The 19,087-nt window shown below is 36.0% G+C and overlaps 1 protein-coding gene across 4 annotated transcripts in view; it reads right to left on the minus strand.

Moving 5' to 3' along the window:
• The window catches only part of LOC309862951 (bifunctional heparan sulfate N-deacetylase/N-sulfotransferase 3), a 177,887-nt gene that overhangs the window by 92,652 nt on the left and 66,148 nt on the right, over window positions 1-19,087 (minus strand). The gene's annotated exons all lie outside the window — the stretch shown is intronic.

Here is a 19,087-nt window from a genome sequence, read left to right on the forward strand (position 1 = left end):
ATTGATTAGAATGTGGGAAGATTTACCTTGATCCTATTTTTACCCCCCAGATTTTTCAAATGTGCTATAAATGCATTTGTTTAAATGCATCATTACCTAATTGCATTGTAAAATTAAGGTGACAAATATTACAACCTCTAGGCGTCATGAAGCCTGGTAACCTTTCCACTCGTCTTGATGTTAATACATTTGTTTTTAAGAGGGGGCAGAACAGGATGATGATTTTAATGAATAACTTGAAAGAGTCTGCACTTAGTGCATCTTGTCATAGTCACCCGTCCTTCTTTCTGTTCTCACAATTTCAATAAATTAAATGATAAGCACTTGCAACAAACAACACTCAGCACTCCCCACAAAAATAAGACCACCGTTTATTAGAGGGATAGAACATTAGATTTCATTAGAAATCTAATGCTAAGGGGATTTTATTTTGCCTATTTCCCAGGTTCTACCAAATTTGCCACATTTCTGCTAGTCCTTCGGCATGTGGGCCGGTAATAGATTATGTTCCCTGCCTTGGAAGAAGCAGGCACCTGCAATGAAGAAATGTATTAAATCTTATAGAGCAATTTTCTTTGAAGTTGAAGTCCTGGTTATAGTAAAAGTAGAAGGTACTGAAAGAGCCAAATAATCTGGAAATTTCGTTGGTGTAAAGTCAAGATTTTGTATAGAAAATGAGTCCAGTTATAAAGAATAGTTTTAAAATTGCACGTACAACACATGTGGATACCACTTGGCCCTGACTGGGTCAGAAAATTCCAAAAATAAATTTATGTGTTATCTGGATATATTGGAGGATGTTTGGGGAAAATTTGTGTAATTGTCATTGTTCTTCTTCATTTGAGTTGGTCCCTTCATCTTGATACATATAGGCATCTTGGCACACAGGGAAATTGCATAGGCGTAAAAGATGAAACACATCTTTTATAAAAAGAATACCCATGGCTTCAGCAGTAGACATGTATTTTTTTCTCCTGAAAAATAGTTTATTTTTCTATCTGTATTTTCAATTGCTTTATAGTCTTCAAAAGTTCCACCCAAATAGGCCTCCTTTGAATTAGTCATGGCTTTTCTTCATGCCAAAGGACAATTTCACATACAGAGAACCATAGTTATCAGGCTTCTAAATGTATTGAGTTACAGAAATACGCTCCAAATGGATATGGGAAAAGAAGCTAGCTTTGTTCAGCTAATTTGTAAGGCTAACTTTTTTTTTTTTTTCAACTTAGATAATGACAGGAGGTGAAGGAAGTATATGAAGTCCCTGAAAGAAAGAAAATGGGTTGCCAGTGGTTTCTTGTTCCGTAAGTATCTGTCCGACTCCCTCACACAGTGTAAAAGGCCTTCAACATTTGGTCCCTAGCCCGTCTACACAGCATTATCTCCTACCAGCATTCATCCTCCCCACCCACAATTTCTGATGATTCCCTTTAAGTCTTTGCTGTACACTGTATACACTGTCCCCCTCAACTGAATGTCCTTTGCCCCTTATCTTGTAAATTCTATTCATCATTTAAGAGTGAGTTCAGTCAGATAGAAGTACTGGAATTGCTGAAAAGAGAAGCTGCCACATTTGTACCGTGAGAAAAGAGAATGAGTACTATTAGTGTTGAGTGGCCCATGTCTGTGTTTCTGAAGGATGACAGAGAAAGTTTTGTGTTTTTCATTGTATTTGCATCTTTGTGGAGCTGGCCATATTTAATGGAATTACTATTATATCATTTAGAATTTTGCTAAAAACTGAGCTGAAATATCTCGCTGCAGTTCTTTTACTGGTTTTTAGAAACTCAAACTAAAGCAAATTTTTTCAACTAAAAATAATTCGCCAGTGCATACTTTGTGTTAGACTAGGTCAGTGAAGTATTCATCTAATTTGGTTTAAAAATAGGGGTGCAGTGATCATGGACCAGATGAAAGAAAATGAATTTCAGTCATTGAAATTTAAAGAAAAAAAATTAACAATTACGGATTAACAGTTTCTTAAGAAGCAAGGATGAAATTCACAATGATAGGAACTGTACTTTAAATTCAAATATCTCTAAATTTGTAAGAAATTATGCTGATAGAAAGCTCAAGGTAGTTTTCAATGCCCCTAAGTAGTAGGTTCTGTGTTCAGGAACCCCATATAAGAAAAGGATGACCCTGCACACCTGCACAGGAGGGACACTTCCCTCCTTTTGGAATATTCCCAAATATTTGGGGACCAATGTATGCGCAATTTTGTTTTTATTTCCAGCTTTTAACACTGAAGAAATACTGAGGCTTCTTAGTCTCATCTTTTTGTGCTGGTGCCGTGTGTCATGATGGTAGAAAACTCCATTTCTGGAGTCAGATCTATCTGGCCATTTCACTCTCCCATTTTATACCTGTGTGGCTTTTGGCAAATGATTTATGACCTTATCTAAGCCTCATGTCCTCTTCTCAAATGCTAATCATGGGGTAATTATCTTGAAGGAGTTCAGAGTAAATTAAATAATATTACACAGGGAGAGCATTTAGTGCATGATACACATTCAATGTATGTTGTTTATTGTTGTCATTACTGCCCTGCATCAATTTTTTTTTTAATAAGCTGTGATCCTACTACTCAACTCTAATATGGAAATTATGAAGCCACCAGGCCATCTTTTTTTTTTTTTTTTTTTTTAAAATCAGTAAAAGAGCTATTACACCCTCTTTTCTGCTTTCACTGTAGGTTTTGGGATTCTCTCATGTGAGGATTCTGTGATTTCTATCTTAGTGTCCTGTCCCTGCTTCTCTTCTGATCTGTCCATATAGTCACAACCAGCACCATGTGGCTCCAGGCTATAAATTGCTGGAGAGCTAGTTAGTAGGAAATCTTTTAAAAGGGCTTTACATAAAGGTAACATAAATTGGCCTCCAGATTGCATTCAATACCAGAAAGAACACAGATTGCATTCAATACCAGAAAGAACACTAGAAATGTTCTTCCATAGAAAAGTTTGGGCTAAAATGTAGGTAGTGTGTTTTGGAAGGCAGACTATCAGGTTTTAGAGGGTTTAGCTACAATGCTTAATTCTTAACTGATAATTCTCTTCCAAATCTTTTAATTTGAAATTAAGCATGTATTATTATTATTTTTTTTATCTGGGGCCAAAATTGTAAAATACTATCCACGTTAGCTTAAAAAGTTAATTCTTCTTCAGTAATCCTCGACTGAAAGTAGCATTTTAGTTCCAGGAACCTATAATTCATATCAAGATTTTTCAGTGGAGGACTTGGACTGAAAAGGCTGGGAAATATGGCTTTGTTACTATTAAATATAAGTCAGAGACTTTGAACAAAGTGGATTAATGATTCTCACAACTGAACTCTTCATCTCCACCTCTCTACTTGATATGCTCTTTCCCCAGGATTCCTCTATGTCGTTGAATGACACTGTCAGCCACAGCCAACTCTTGGCCATGTAGGAAAAGTTAGAGGTTGTTCTTGACACCTATTTCCCTATTCTGTCCTGAATCCAGTCTATTATCATAGTCTATCAGTACTACCTCCAGGATGTATCTTAAATCTATCCACTTTTCTCCAATTCGGTCATCACCATTACCCTGGTCTCATTTACCATTTTATCCCATGGGCTTGTAGCCCAGGTTCCTAACTCTTCTACGCATTTCCTCTCCTGCTACATCCATCCATTTTCTACACAGCAGCCACAGTAATACTTTAAAGTCACAAATATGATCCTATAACATTCTATTCAAAATCTATCCTTGATTTCTCCTTGAACTTAATGATAAAATATAGATTTTTTAGGATAGTTCCAAGTGTTGCATGGTAGGACCCTTGCTTCTCTCTCTATCCTGCACCCTTCACTGTATGTTAGTCATGTTAATCTTTTCCTAAAATCCACCAAGTGCTTTCCTACTTTAGCACCCTTCTCTATCTGGTTTTCTCAGCCTGGAATGTCCCTACCCCAACACTTCCTGTGGATAAATGTGATACCTCTTTTTCATAATTTATTTTTGTCATATCTACAAAGAAGGCTTTACTGACAAGTTCTGATCTAAATTATTAGATCATATTAAGATTTTGCCTTATAGCCTTCATTTCTTCTTCATACACAGCACAATTTGCAAGTGAAAAATTTTCTGTATAATTATTTCTTAATCTCTATCTTCCTCACTAAACAATAGACTCCACAAATTTTGGGTTCTCTTTCATCCACTTCTATATGCCCGGTATCTTGCCAATAGCAAGCATGAAATAAATATTAGTGAGTGAGTTTGTGAGCTGATTCTGACCACTTTCCTCTCATGCTAACTTTCTCAATGATCTCAGTTAAGCTCTCAATTCACCCACAGACACGGGTAACTCACAGGGAAATTTTATTAAAGTAATATTTGAAAACACTTTTGAGACTATAGCTAAAAAATATTATTCAAGTGTAAGACATATTTATTATTATGAACTTAAATATTTAAATTATAGAATAAAAATTATAAGGTTTTCAAAAATTATGTATTTAAAGACTTTCAGATCGATGTGAGCATAATACATTTTTATCAAGCAAAAAGTTACGCTATATTCTTTAAAAAAATTCCCAAAAAAAACTAAAAGAAAGAAGAGAAAAATTAGTATTCAGGTATTTGAACAACACTGAAGAATCATTGTTTATTATAATCTTTGATAATATTTACTTAAATTCTTGCTAGTATAAGAATGTACTTTGCTTTTTAAAATTTGAGCATAGTTTACACAGGATGTTACATTAGTTTCAGGTGTACAACTTAGTATGACTGGACAGGTTTATACATTATACTATGTTCACAAATGCAGCTACCATCTGTCCCATTACATCACTGTTACAGTATCATTGACTCTATCCCTTCTGCTCTGCTTTTTATTTCTGTGATTACCCATCCCGTATCTGCAGGCCTGTATCTCCCACTCTCCATCACCCATTTTGCCCAACCTCCTCCCTTCCCCTCTCCCCTTTGGCAACCAGCATTTTATTCTCTGTATTTATTGTTCTGATTCAGCTTTTGTTGTTGTTGTTGATTCTATGTCTTTTTATAGATTCTATTTATCAGTGGAATCGTATGGTATTTATCTTTCTCAGTCTGACTTATTTTGCTGAGCATAATAGAATAGTACTGTACTTTTAGATTTTTCTCTGTTTTAATCTTTATAAACAGAACCTTTTAAATTTCCATTTATGACTAGACTTGTTGCCTATTCCCGTGTTTCTCAGATTAGCAACTTTAAAAACCACTATAGTTAGAAAACCCCACAATGGTAGGTAACCAAACAGACATTCTACACACTCTGTAGTAGAAAAAAATCTAAAATTTCATTACAACGTAGTTTGGAAAAAATTTGTGTTTCTCTGCAGTTCATTTTGGTTACATGTCCCACTTCCTCAGCATATAGACTTTCTTTCTTTGGTTAACCATATCATAGCACTGAGAATTTACATTTATAGTTTACATGGGTTTATGATACGGTAGTAAGTTTTGGAGTTGTTTCTAGAAAAAAAAAATTGTTTTGCTTTGCTTTTTAAAGTGGCTTCCTGAAAAGCTATTGCTTTTCACATAGAAAAGACTACATTTTTCCAGTTGACAGGAGTATGTTTGAAAAATGAAATTAGAACCTTTTAACATAGAATACATATGAGTGCACACATACTCATATATGCACACAGTATATATGAAGAAAATGATTTCTGAAACTAGGCCTTTAAATTTGAAGAACATTTTAATGTTTCTAAAAACAATGTTTTCCTAAAGTTAAACTAATGGGCCGCACAAGAATGTTAGCTTATGAGAGCCTACAGGGCCTGTAGCATCTGGAGGAGGTCTGTAGCAGTTGCTCTGACAGGGGGAAAGTAAGAAATAGCAGTGCAGGTGTCCCAATATATGTAAAATTACTATCCCAATGAAGCTGACTTTCTTCTTCACTTAGAACAAAACCAGGCAAGTCGGGATTGATTTTTAGGTCAGGGCATTATGATTTGGAACTGAATGCTAACATTATCAATATTAAAATATGTTCCTGTGACAAATGATATTATTTCTGATATGGTTTGAAATAAAAGAACCTGAAAAATAATTACCTGAGTATAGGAATCTGATTTTTACTGTATTTTTTTTTTAATTGTGCAAGTAGTTACTAATGTTCAGATTTAAAATTCTGTGCTGCTTTGATATAACCTGGGTGGCTTTAGAGTGGTTTTATATTCAGGTGCTAAATATAAATGCACTATCTTTAATCCATGGTCTAATCTTGATCTAACACGTGTAATTTTCCACCTATAAATTTAGGGAAGTAATAATCTCCTAAAATGTAATTGGCACATTAACACAAATTTGGTTAATATTTATAGATTTGACTAGTAGATTTCTTTCTTTCTTTTTTTTTTTTAACATGGTAATATTTAATTCATCATATAAATTTCTGTTTGCTGGTTGGTATGTGAAAACTCTGCTGTGATGATCATGTTGTTTTTAATACATTTGGTTTAAGAGTTTAAATTCATCCTCTGTCAGCAGCTATTGTATAATAAAGAGTTTGGCTGGTATTCGTCATCCCTGGTTCCTGGGAGATAAGCCTGAAATCCTCAGATTTTTAGAGCGATAGGAATGTCTTTGTTATTGATGGTGGGCCCCTGAGACCACATCTGAGTCATGCTAACAAGATGACTCAGAATGTGGTTTGGCCGTGCCAAAAGGGCCACCCATGAAATTAGAGAGGAAGGGTTTTGAGCCAGGTGATATCGGCCTGACTTCCAGGGAGTGGAGGAGACCTAGACGTTGAGTTCAATCCCATGACCAGTGATTCAATCAATTGTGCCCCAATAAAAACTCTGGGCACCAAGGCCTAGGTGAACTTCCCCGATTGGTGATTTTCTTATGGGTTCAGAAACCCCAGGAAGGTGATTTCTTTGTCTCACAGTTTGGATTTAAAAGAAGCGTGCTACAGTAACAGGAGTCTTTGGATTAAAGGGTTAAAGATGTTAATAACGAAATTTTGTGAAATAGAATGACATTTTTGTAACTCCTAAAAGAGAAGTATGACCTTACTACTCTGAAGTTACTCAGCTCTGGAAAAGAATATATAGTGTTTCATCAACTATGTAGTGAGAAAACAATCTTATTCTTCCCATATCTAAAGATACCCAAATCCATGACAATGGTGTCAACCAAGAGTCTCAGGGATAGGGAGAGCAGAGTATCATGGAGAAAGCACAGATGTAGGAGTCCTGGGCTCAATCTCAGTGTTACCCTTCATACATCGTGGGACTTTGGGCAGGTCTTACTAAGCCTCACTTCCTTTGCTTGCCAAGTAGGGGTAATAAAATTATTTATAAAGAGTTGTAGAGAGGGCGCCTGGGTGGCTCAGTGGGTTAAGCCGCTGCCTTCAGCTCAGGTCATGATCTCAGGGTCCTGGGATCGAGTCCCACATCTGGCTCTCTGCTCAGCAGGGAGCCTGCTTCCTCCTCTCTCTCTCTCTCTCTGCCTGCCTCTCTGCCTGCTTGTGATCTCTCTCTGTCAAATAAATAAATAAAATTAAAAAAAAAAAAGAGTTGTAGAGAATGATAGATATAATATAAACAACATTATTGGTCAATTACTGTATAATTTCCTTTCATTTTATTAACATTATTCTCTTTGTGTTTTAAACAACAAAAGGACAAGGAACAATGGTAAACTAAGAATCCTTCTGCATCACTTCTACCCTTCAAAAAATTCTTTGGGGTGCCTGACTGGTTCAGTTGGTTAAGTGACTGCCTTGAGCTCAGGTCATGATCCTGGAGTCTCTGGATCGAGTTCCACATCCGGCTCCCTGCTTAGTGGGGAATCTGCTTCTCCCTCTGACGCTCCCCATTCTCATGCTCTCTCTCTCTCAAATAAAAAGAAAATCTTAAAAAAAAAAAAAACTCTTCAGAATTCTTCTTCTTCTTTTTAAAAAAATTTCACTTATTTATTTGACAGAGAAAGAGAGAGAGAGTGCACAAGCACAGGGAGTGGCAGTGGGAGAGAGAGAAGCAGGATCCCCGCTTAGCAAGAAGCCCCATGTGGGGCTTGATCCCAAACCTTGGGATCATGACCTGAGGCAAAGGCAAATATTCAACAGACCGAGCCACCCAGGCGCCCTGAGAATTCTTATTTACGAGTAGACATTCCTTAAAGTAGATACAATATCAGAATCAATCTTATCTAGAGAGAGTTTCACAAAAAAGTATGTATTTTTTTTTCTGGAAAAAATAATTGATACTAGGTATAAAGTGGGAGGTAAAAATACGCCCAGCAAACCATAAATTTGATAAGGCTGTAGTAACAATATCAGTAAAAGCCCATCTTGACAATACATAGCCCCCTTCAAGTGCTACTCCAAGTTAACAGCTTAGTTATTTGAAAAACTTAAATGAAATTTAGTATACCCAATGCATTAAGAAATTCCAGTAACGAAAGTTAAGTTAGTGATTCAGTACCAATACTGAAATTTAATCTTCATTTTCCCTGGTACCCTCTAAGAAGGGATTATCCAAGGGAGACTGACAGATTTTCTTCTAGTCTTCTTTAATAATTATGTAATTCATTTCAAGTAAGTTTCTATTTAACAGAGCATGCTGTTTTCCTCTCTTCAAGTTCCCTTCAGAATTTTTGAAGTGTCGTCATATCATTGTTGAGTGCTTCATAAGTAAACACACCACTAACGGGTGTACTTTTGTAAGAGTACTCAAAAGAATGATGTAAACACTTGTACCTTGCATAGGCTAGGCTCATTTTTTTTCAATGGCTGGCATTTCTTCAAGTAAACATGTGAAGGAGTTTGTAGAAATATAAAAAATGAATTTATGAATTTTTTTAATGCTATAGCAAAATAAACAAAAATAAAATTATCTGGAGACACAGTAGAGGAATTGGGAGGGTTTAGTTCAGTCCAGCTTTCTGGAGTATGAAGTGATGAGCCTTGGTAGATCCATGGGGTCCTTGAAAGGTAATAAAGCTATAAATAATTGAGAGACAGGCTTACATTCCCAAGGTACTTGCAAGCACATTAAATCTTTCCGAAAATCCACAGGATTGATTACAGTCAGAGTCTTTAAGTCTGCATTGTACCAATTTTAATTTAAGTTTAATATTCTAGAAAGAAGAGAAAAGTTGGTATTGCTCTTTGTTGTAACTACTGCTTACCCTCTGGTATTTAAAATAGCCACCAGGATGGTTAACACTAGTGGTGCTGGCTGCACAAACACAGGAAATTACATAAATTACATAAAGAGCTATTTAAAAGAAAAACATGGTGAGAAGTAATTCTCATTATAAACTTTTGGTAATAGCATCAGCCATGCCATTGATACTGATATTGACTGCCGTTACCAAAACCTTATAATCAGAATCTTATTACTTCCCTAGAGAGTTATTTTAAACAAATTCAGAATATTAAAATCTGACTTTTTGGGCTTTAGAGCTTGATAGCCCTGGGGTCAAATCCTTTTCAGCTTTTTACTGACTGTGCGAATTAAGGAAGATTATATAAGTGCCCCAAGCCTTATTTTCTGCACTTACAATATGGAGCTGGTCAGCCTCGCAAGTGGTTGGGAGGATATTAACTGAGGACACATGAAAAGCACTAAGCACAGTGTCTGGCAAATACCTGGTGGCTCAAGTTTCTCTTCCTACATTTCATCTGGAAAGTCTAGAAACTTTCTAATTGAAATGCAAGGTCCTGTTTCATGCAGGAACAGAATAATAGAATTTCAAATTTCAAATTTGATCTGAGCACAAATTATAGGGAAAAATGGAGAATTAAGAAGGTTAGTTTGGATGTTGCTGCAATGACCAAGGTACAGGGTGAGAAATGTGAAAGTGGAGTGGTAATAGAAAGTATCCAAATGGAGCAGGATATGGTGCAAAGAAAGAACTCACAGAAATTGTTGAATGACTGTGGACATGGAGTGGGAGATAGGAAAATGCCAAGCAGGTGCAAGATTAGCATTTGAGCGGACTTGACTGTCATTTCTTCTTTTGCCGTCAGTATCATCATCCCTGCCGTGTTTATAATCACCTCTCGCAAAACAAGTGCGCCTTCCATTTTAACTAAACGTAAGACACTCAAGAAGGAAGGAGCAGTCAAAATTTAGTAGCAGCATGCATGGATCTGGAAATAAACCTTTCCCCGGCTCCATCCCCACATCTGACTCCAGCCCACCACTAAGAATTTCTTGGAGAATTCATAAAGGCTTTGAGTTCATTTTGTGTCCAAATAAATTTGGGCACTGAGGGACTATTTTCATGTAGGACATATACTAAATTTATCTTTCTTTTTACAAAACCAGTTTAAATCACCCTATATGCACTGGAGAGGCAATGTAGAATTTTTTTTTTTTTTTTTTTTTTTTTTTTAGAGGGATTAAAAAAAAAAAGGAAAGGAATCGAAAAGAGTAGTTTTCCACATTCTCCAGCTTGTTAGGGAGCATGAAGTCTTCCTATAGAATAGAAAAAAGTAATCTGGAAAGGCATTTTCAAAGAAAAGGACTAAGATCCTGAGGTAATCAAAACCACTTTCAAAAGTGTAATGATGTATCCAAATGAGAAAAAAATGCTGTGCCACTATGGGAATGGACAGGGGCCAGTATCTTCATGTAGGTGAAATCCAGAGTTTCTAAGGAAAAGCAGCAGATCATACTTGCATAATTTAAATAAGTATGCGTACATAGAAAATTGGGAGGCTCAAAACTTGATATTAGTTTTGACTTGTTATTACCTTTTGCTTCCTCATCATCCATCCAATAAGAAGCCCTATTGATTCCATTCAGAAATAGTTTTCACATTGCTCTCCTTTGTATTCTCACTGCTGTTGGTTTAGTTAAAGCCTGTCTTTATTTCCTCTTCCTTAATCACTTTCATAGTAATCCAATTTGTCTACTTCCCTCTAGTCTCTCTGCTTTTCTCCATCCTCAACACTCCCACTCTAATATTCGGTGACTCTACAGTCTATGTGGAAGTGACAGAACTCTGGGAAGGAGATGACAGTGTCACCTTGGAGTTCAAAATGCTTAAAATATGTAATTCTTGTAATTAGATACGAAATTTCAATTTAGGAAAGCAGATTCTAAAACACTCTGATGAGAAAAGGTGAAATAATTTATTTTATTTTTATTTTAATAATTAATAATTATTAATTATTTTAATAAAAATAATTTATTGCCAAAAATAAACTAAAGGAGTAAAACTAAAGAAGGATAGCTTCTTTAAAAAATGTCATTCTTTTCGGAGAATTATAATTATTCAAAACAAGGCAGAAAACATCTATTTAACATAGTGATTAAGAGTCAGAAACATCTGAATTCAAGTGCCAGATCTGTTGCTTAGCTGTGTGGTTTGGAGGAATTACTAAACCTCTTCAAATATCAGGTTTGTTTTCTATAAAATGGAGATGACATCAGTAGGGCTGTCATTAGGATTAAATTTTTTTTAAGACTTTTTATTTATTCACTTGAGAGAGAGAGAACATCAGCAGGGGCAGGATTAAATATGATTAATAAGAGAAAAAATAAGATTATTAATTAAGAGCTCCAGCCACATAGTGAAGGGTCAATATTATTAGCGATTGTCTAAAGAAACTAACTATGCCAGGGCCCTCACACACACAAGGGTTTAAAACAGGTACGTGAAATGAAAGGAAGTACACATAACAAAGGATGAAAACAATTAGCAAAACAAAATAAACAAAAAAGGTTAAAAAAAATGTGAAGGAGGCTAAAGTTCAAAGTGAGTTTTTCTCCATAAATTACTAATTAAAAATAATTCTAATCAGCAAAAGATACATAAGTAATATTATTCCATGTTCACAGTAGGAGAGGGGAAGGCTGAAATACTTTGATGATCTGGGTAAAAAGCAGAAATGTTCAGTATCTCTTCTGATTCTACTTTCCCTATCAAAGGGAACAGCTTTTCAAAATACTGTTCTTTAGCGATTGTCTAAATACATATGATGGTAAATACATAAGCTTAGATGAAAGACACGATGAACTAAATTGTAAAGTATTTCAATATTTTCGAGGTTCAGAAGAGCACATATTAAAGTAATTAAAAAAACCAATTTGTAGATTTTTAATTAACGTAAGACGTGTTCTTCTGAGCCTGTTCAACTTGATCAATAACGATGAAGATGTGGAAGTCATACTGACACAATATACTTGCAAGATATATGTATGACACAAAGCTAGGGAAGATGTAATTCATGTTAAATAAAGAATCAGCCTTTATAAGAATGTTGATAGACTGAAATACTGAATACATAACAAATAGGAAATGTTAAAGGGACAGTTTTAATCTCAAAGGTAGCATTTAGTTAACAAAATCTATCGGACAAAAACAAATACCTGAAGGCTTACTAAATAGCTCATGGACAGAAGGTCTGGCAGACACAGATGCTATACGATGGTTTAAAAAAATGTGGTCTTTGGGTACATAAATAGATATAAAGTGTACATGGGGGGGCCTGGGTGGCTCAGTGGGTTAAAGGCTCTGACTTTGGCTCAGGTCAAGATCCTGAAGCCCTGGGATCGAGCCCCGCATCAGGCTCTCTGCTCATCGGGGAGCCTGCTTCCCTCTCTTTCTTTCTCTCTGCCTGCCTCTCTGCCTACTTGTGATCTCTGTCTGTCAAATAAATTAAAAAAAAACTTTAAAGCATACATGAAGGGAAAAATTATTTTGCTGTTTTCTGTTCTAATAATGGTCAGATTAGGGCAACATATATTGGGAGGCAGAATGACAAGTTTGAAGTTGTACAAATATGGCAACTGGGATGATGAAGGGATCTGAAAACCTATGGACTGCTTCAAGATCCATAACTTAGACAGAAGCATATGTAGCAGTATTAATCATGTCTCTTTATTCTCTATATTTCTGATACTTTGACATCTGAGACCTTCCTGACCCTGCAAAGACTGCCTCTCCCATGGCTGTCCAGTTCCTGGAGATAATTAAACACCTACCCAAGAGCATGTTCTTGAAGCACAAACCAACCAGTTCAGGCTCCCTCCTCTCAACCACTTTCTTCTTCTTCTTCTTCTTCCTCTTCCTCTTCCTCTTCCTCTTCCTCTTCTTCTTCTTCTTCTTCTTCTTCTTCTTCTTCTATGGCTGTCCAGTTCCTGGAGATAATTAAACACCTACCCAAGAGCATGTTCTTGAAGCACAAACCAACCAGTTCAGGCTCCCTCCTCTCAACCACTTTCTTTTTCTTCTTCTTCTTCTTCTTCTTCTTCTTCTTCTTCTTCTTCTTCTTCTTCTTCTTCTTCTTCTTCTTCTTCTTCTTCTTCTTCTTTTCTTCTTCTTTTTTTAAGTTGTGTTATGTTAGTCACCATATAACACACCATTAGTCTTTGATGTAGTGCTCCATGATTCATTGTGTGTAACACCAAGGGCACCATGCAATCAGTGCCCTCCTTAGTACCCATCAACCACTTCCTTCATAAGCTGAGTGGCTTCATCACCTCTGGGTCAGATATGGCACAATTAGAAAGAATCCCTTTACAACTGTGATTGCTGAAATTGTCATCCAACCAGCCAGTCCTAAACCTGTTTACCCTGCCTTGTCTTGCCTTTCCTGTAGAAACCACACTAAATGCTCTTGCCTAACCCCTACTCTGTTTCTTGTCTGACTTTAGTGCTACCCCATGGTTTCCTGGATGGTGTGGTGTGCTCTCTTCTCTTTGGGAACTGAGAGTGTCAAGCTCTCTTTCCAATGGCAGTCCTCTCCTGATCTGATGATCTCACCATACTCAAATAATAATAAAACCTACATTTTTAAACAGTAATGATAAAATCTTAAGATCCAGAAGAATATTTATTTATATTTTCATCTACCAAACATTGAGGACCTACTAGGTGTCAGTCACTATTCTGTGTACACAACTACCTAGATTAGCAGAACAACTCTACTCAAATGTGAGGGATTGTCTTCCTTCTTCTAGAGTTTACCTTCTGAGTAACACTCATTGTAAATCATACAATTGATTATATTCAAGGGGTATTCAAAATATTTACCAGTCAGCATTCTATGCAACTGATCACTCAAAACTGCTGCTAAATGTAGAGCTGGAGATGGATGCTGGCCACTCGGAGCCAGGCTTTGTTAGTTGCTGAGCATTTGGGAGCTTTGAGACATCCTGGGGTAGGGTCTGAGGTGGTAGCGGGGGTAAGGGTAGTAGCACTGACACATTTCAATATTGGAACCACTGGCATGGCCACACTAGTACTTTTATATTGAATATCAGTCCTGATAATATATCCTTTGGTCTCCTCTTGTCTCTTGTCCTTACCAAGTTCCTTCAGCCATTGTTTTTATGAAGTAAATTATAGGCTTCGCCTTATTAGTCATTGTGCCCTGAATAATGGCTAATGTCTTTTTTAAACTGCGCTACTTGGATAACTCAGAAGTGGTTTACCAGCTCAGGGTAGACTTTTCTATCTTGACTTGAACTCTCTTTCTATTAGGACCACTAGAATTGTGCTTTGTTTTCAATATCAATAAAATAAAGATCTAATGTGTCTTTTTTTATAAGGTGCTTCACTGAAGTGAAGATGATGGAATTCATTCATTCTCCAGCTGGCAAGCAAACTAATTAAAAGATTATCATATATTCCTTAAGCCAGCAAGGCTTTCAATAGATTTTAAATTACATTTTGATACTATAATCTTTATTTCCATATTAGAAAAGCTAATGTGCTCACTAATCTAAAAAGTTGCTCACTTGACAATAGACATTTCAGCTAATGTGAATTAGCAGTTCTGCTGAACTTGGAAAAGAAGGGGGCCAAAGGACACTATTTGAAGGAATAATGATAATGCAGTAAAAAAGTACAATCCTTGGCAAGATTTTATGTTTTCAGGATCAGAAACATTGTTCTACTACTACTAATTTTAATAATATTGTCTGTAACCGTGTTAAGTATTATCTGATATTGGCAGTGAGTTCTACGGTAAAAATTTCTACTAATTATTTTATCATTAAAATTAAGCCACCATAATTTACCAAAAATGTTAGAGATCTAATTCTTCAATTGAGCGTATATTTCTTGATGATTTTTTGAGGCTTAACTGCAATGTTATTTACTTACTGAATGGAATTTTGTCCAATTTTAAAAGCTGTACAATAGATATTTCAAACTGTGTTGTAGGTCATTAACAAATGTTATAATTAATTCTTGCTTCAGATATGGTACCTTTCAAAAAAAAACCTACCCTTGTTAACATTTCATTTTAATACCTGAATTAGCTCATATTTGATAACTAAAAATATTTTCTAATTAGCCTTTAAAGCTGTATTTCCTGGTGGCTGTAACCATCAAATGCAAGTTTGCTTAAAGGATTTACTTGACCTTCCATAATAAGCTATTAGGCAGAGCTTTCAAAGCTAAATTAAAATGGACATCAAATTCTCTTATGAGACAGAAGTGGCCACATTGTGAAAAAGGATAATAGATCAGATGCATTTGCTAAAACTCAATGAAAATAACAGGTGTTTGGCTGTATAGATGGTGATAGAGAATGCTCAAACAAAAGAGTTTTATGTCATAGTCTCAGATTCTCTTACTTGAAAACATACTTTAAATGTTTTCTAATTCAATCACTTATTTGAATGCTGAATTTCATCTGTGAGCTCCGATCTTGTTTGAATGCCCAGTTACTCCTAGAGCAACACTTTGGTTCTTTCTGTGTTCTTTCATTTCCTTAACTGGGAGAAACGCTCCTGCTCATGTTAAAATTCAGAGCCTCCAAGCTGGTGGAGAAAGCAGGATGTTGCCTAATTTAGACGCATGCTATTATTAGTATGGGGTTAAGCTTTTGCCTATTTCATCTAGTGAGTTGATCGTTGATGCAAAATTTCCTCCAGAATAGTTTCCACTGAATTAAAGTAGCCTCTCTATCCATGATAAGAGATACTTATTCTTGTGGAAAGTTCCTCAGATTTAGTTGTTTGTTTCCTTTCCCAACATTCCAGAAACTGCCCATCTTAGGGAACCTTGGGGAAAGATGCCTTAGGAGACCAAACTGTAGCTCTCAGTTTCTCTTGTGTTTTCAGAATTACCAAACATGCCTTTGGATTACCAGGCAGAAGTGAAACCTAGACCTTCTCCTTTGAGTTGGGTTGACAGGCTAGTGAGAAAGCCTGGGGGGAGAGGGTGTGTCACAATTTATACAATTTTAGAAGACCTAGATTTCTGGGCTTAATTCTACCCCTACTGAGCTTTATAATCCTGAGTGAGTCACTGTATTTCTCCGATTTTTAGTTTCCTTATCTATAAAGTGAGAATAAACATACCTACAATTCAAGGTTGTTATAAGAATAAAAGGGAATAACACAATATATAAAAAACTAAAACCCTTTTCTCCTTACCTCTTTACATTTAGCAGCAAAGCTGCTTTGTAACCGTAACGCCTTAATGAGAAGCGAAAGAGTTAACATTTGTTTAGAAAATGTGTAGAATTCACATGAACCAAATATCATTGCAATACAGAATAAGCTTTTAACCTTGAGGATTTTGTGTCTCCTACCTGTCACCCTAAACACTTGAGAAGCCTAGGCAAAAATTGAAGAGGGCAATTTTCTGATACTGAATATGTAATGATGATAAAATCTTCTGTTTGTTAGGTGCTAATCACTGTTTGCAATTACTTTACATGCGTATTCTCTTTCCTGTGGTTATGGCTGGAAGGGACTAGTCCTCGGTTTAGTCTTTTTTCCTTATCTATCCTTTCCTGACAAAAAGAAATCCATGGATCCTATATTTGATTAACATTAAAGAACACATTTTGCCTTATTTCTGAAGACCCTCCATGACTGTTCTCTATGCCTCGAGGACCATAATTTGGGTTGTCAACCTGTAGTTAGGAATGATATTTCAAAGAAAATGTCCTTTGCCTGGCACTTGAGTGAGGAATGAGAATGACCAAATTTCACTTCTGAGTTATTCTTTTTTTTTTTTTATAATTTTTAATTTTTTATAAACATATATTTTTATCCTGTTATTCTTTTAATTGATGATGCTTTTTAGTTGAGAATTCTAAAAAAATGTGTGTAATTCCTGTGCATGTCTGTTCTTGCTATGTGTACTTTCAAGAATTTACACTTGTTTTAAGTACAAACATAATATTCATTGATTCATTCATTCAGGTAATAATAGAATATCTATTATCTAGATACTTTCTTAATGGCAGAGGAATATAGATAGCAATGAATGTTATGTCATTCATCAAGTCTGCCTTGAAAAACTATTTTCTTTTGAAAGCAAACAAAAGCAACAGCAAACAACAAAAACCTAACTGCTCAGTTCCCAGTTTTAAATTTCTTATTAGTACGTTCTTTTATTCTATTTATGTATTTTCTTCTTTCACAAATTCTTTTCTTCACAGATTAAAGAAGAAAATACAAAGTAATTTTCTTGTTCATAGCCTTTCTTGCTGATTAATATTGCTTATATCAGCAAGTCTTAGGCTTCTGAAGATGACAAAATTAATGTTTGCTGTGTTTAGTGCTCTCTGTTAGAAATGGAGACATTTACACACTCTTATGTGCTGTTTACCATTTCTGTTTCTATTCTGTGGAGGGAAAAGGAGGCTCTCCATCTCACAAGAGTTTGAAAATTCTATCAGAACATTTTCACAAGACTGGTACGGAGGACACTGTTCTCATCTTCTTGACAAAATGTCAATGCATGGCCATGGTGCACTTGAAGCCGCATATCTATTTTGGGCAGTCCCTGAAGTTGAAAGACAAGTATGGGCTCCCAGTGCTATCCATAAAGTGTTTGGTCTTCTATATCCTCAAGAAAAAAGCACATTCTATAAATTCTAACCTTTTCTTGTACACATTTAAGTAAGGTGACATGTAGATTGATTCCCTAAACATCTTGGCTTTGGAAGTTTATACGGAATACCACTCTGTGGTAAGTGAGTCCAGTACTCTGAAACACTGAGTAACCAAAAAGCCAACAGTTATACGGCCCAGTGGCCAGCCTAGAGAGACATAATCCTTGCTCTTGTTTCCACAGATTGACAACTGCAATCTCTTATACCATTTTAGGGTGAAATATGTTAGGGATAGTTGTGTGATAAATAGAACTATACAGTCTAAGAACATAAAATACTGGGAGCTATGATGCTTAAGGACGATAATGTTGGGAAAGGCATATATGTGGGGAAACCTCAAAATTGAGGAGTCATATTTCAAATCAATCATTTCTAGTTATGGGGTCAGGACTTTAAATCTCTGGTAAAACATTTTCTGTTTGTCAAGGGAGCAATGGTATTTTAGAGTTTTTCAAAATCATACTTAAATTAACCAGAGCTGTGTATTTTAGTTCATTTTGCATACTGGGATAAGTCTACTATTAGTAGGATTTGCTTAGAAACACGATTTGGTGGGTTTAGAATTATTCGCATTATAATTTATGAACATTGTAATATCAACCTTGTGGTTTGCAAATAAGATAAAAGGCTATAACAGATAAGATATATTACATTTCAAATCTTTCTGAAAAGATTTTATTCATTTATTAGAGAGAGAGGGAGAGAGAGAGAAAGGGAGACAGAGAGCATGAGCAAGGGGGAGGGACAGAGGGAGAAAGAGAGGCAAATACCCCGCTGGGGGGTAGCTGAACATGGGACTTGATCCCGGGACCCTGGAATCATGACCTGAGCTGCAGGCAGATGCTTAAACAACTGATCCACCCAAGTGCCCCTCAAATCTTGTTTGAGTGGTAATTTCTGTTGCCTTGATCATTTATGCTTCGAATACTTACAGAGTACCTTCATGATATAGGAACTGCCATCCTGTGATGAACAAAATATAGTTCCTGCCCCTGGGCACTCCCCACCCAGGGTGGGAGAATGCTGGGTAAATAGACCATTGCCTGTCTCGAGTTCTCCCATGTGTTTCTGTGCCCGTTAGTATTTTTCATAGAAATACAAATACCGTATGGGCCTGTTGATCACCATATACCATCCCTGCTGACTACATGCACATTTTCTTGAAAACTGTACTTATTAGAACTTTTGCTATAAATTTCCCTGTCAGGAATCAGAAACCCTTCAGTATAAAACAGTGTATGAA

This window comes from Mustela nivalis, assembly GCF_964662115.1.
Source record: "Mustela nivalis genome assembly, chromosome: 4".
Classification (NCBI taxonomy): Eukaryota; Metazoa; Chordata; class Mammalia; order Carnivora; family Mustelidae; genus Mustela; species Mustela nivalis.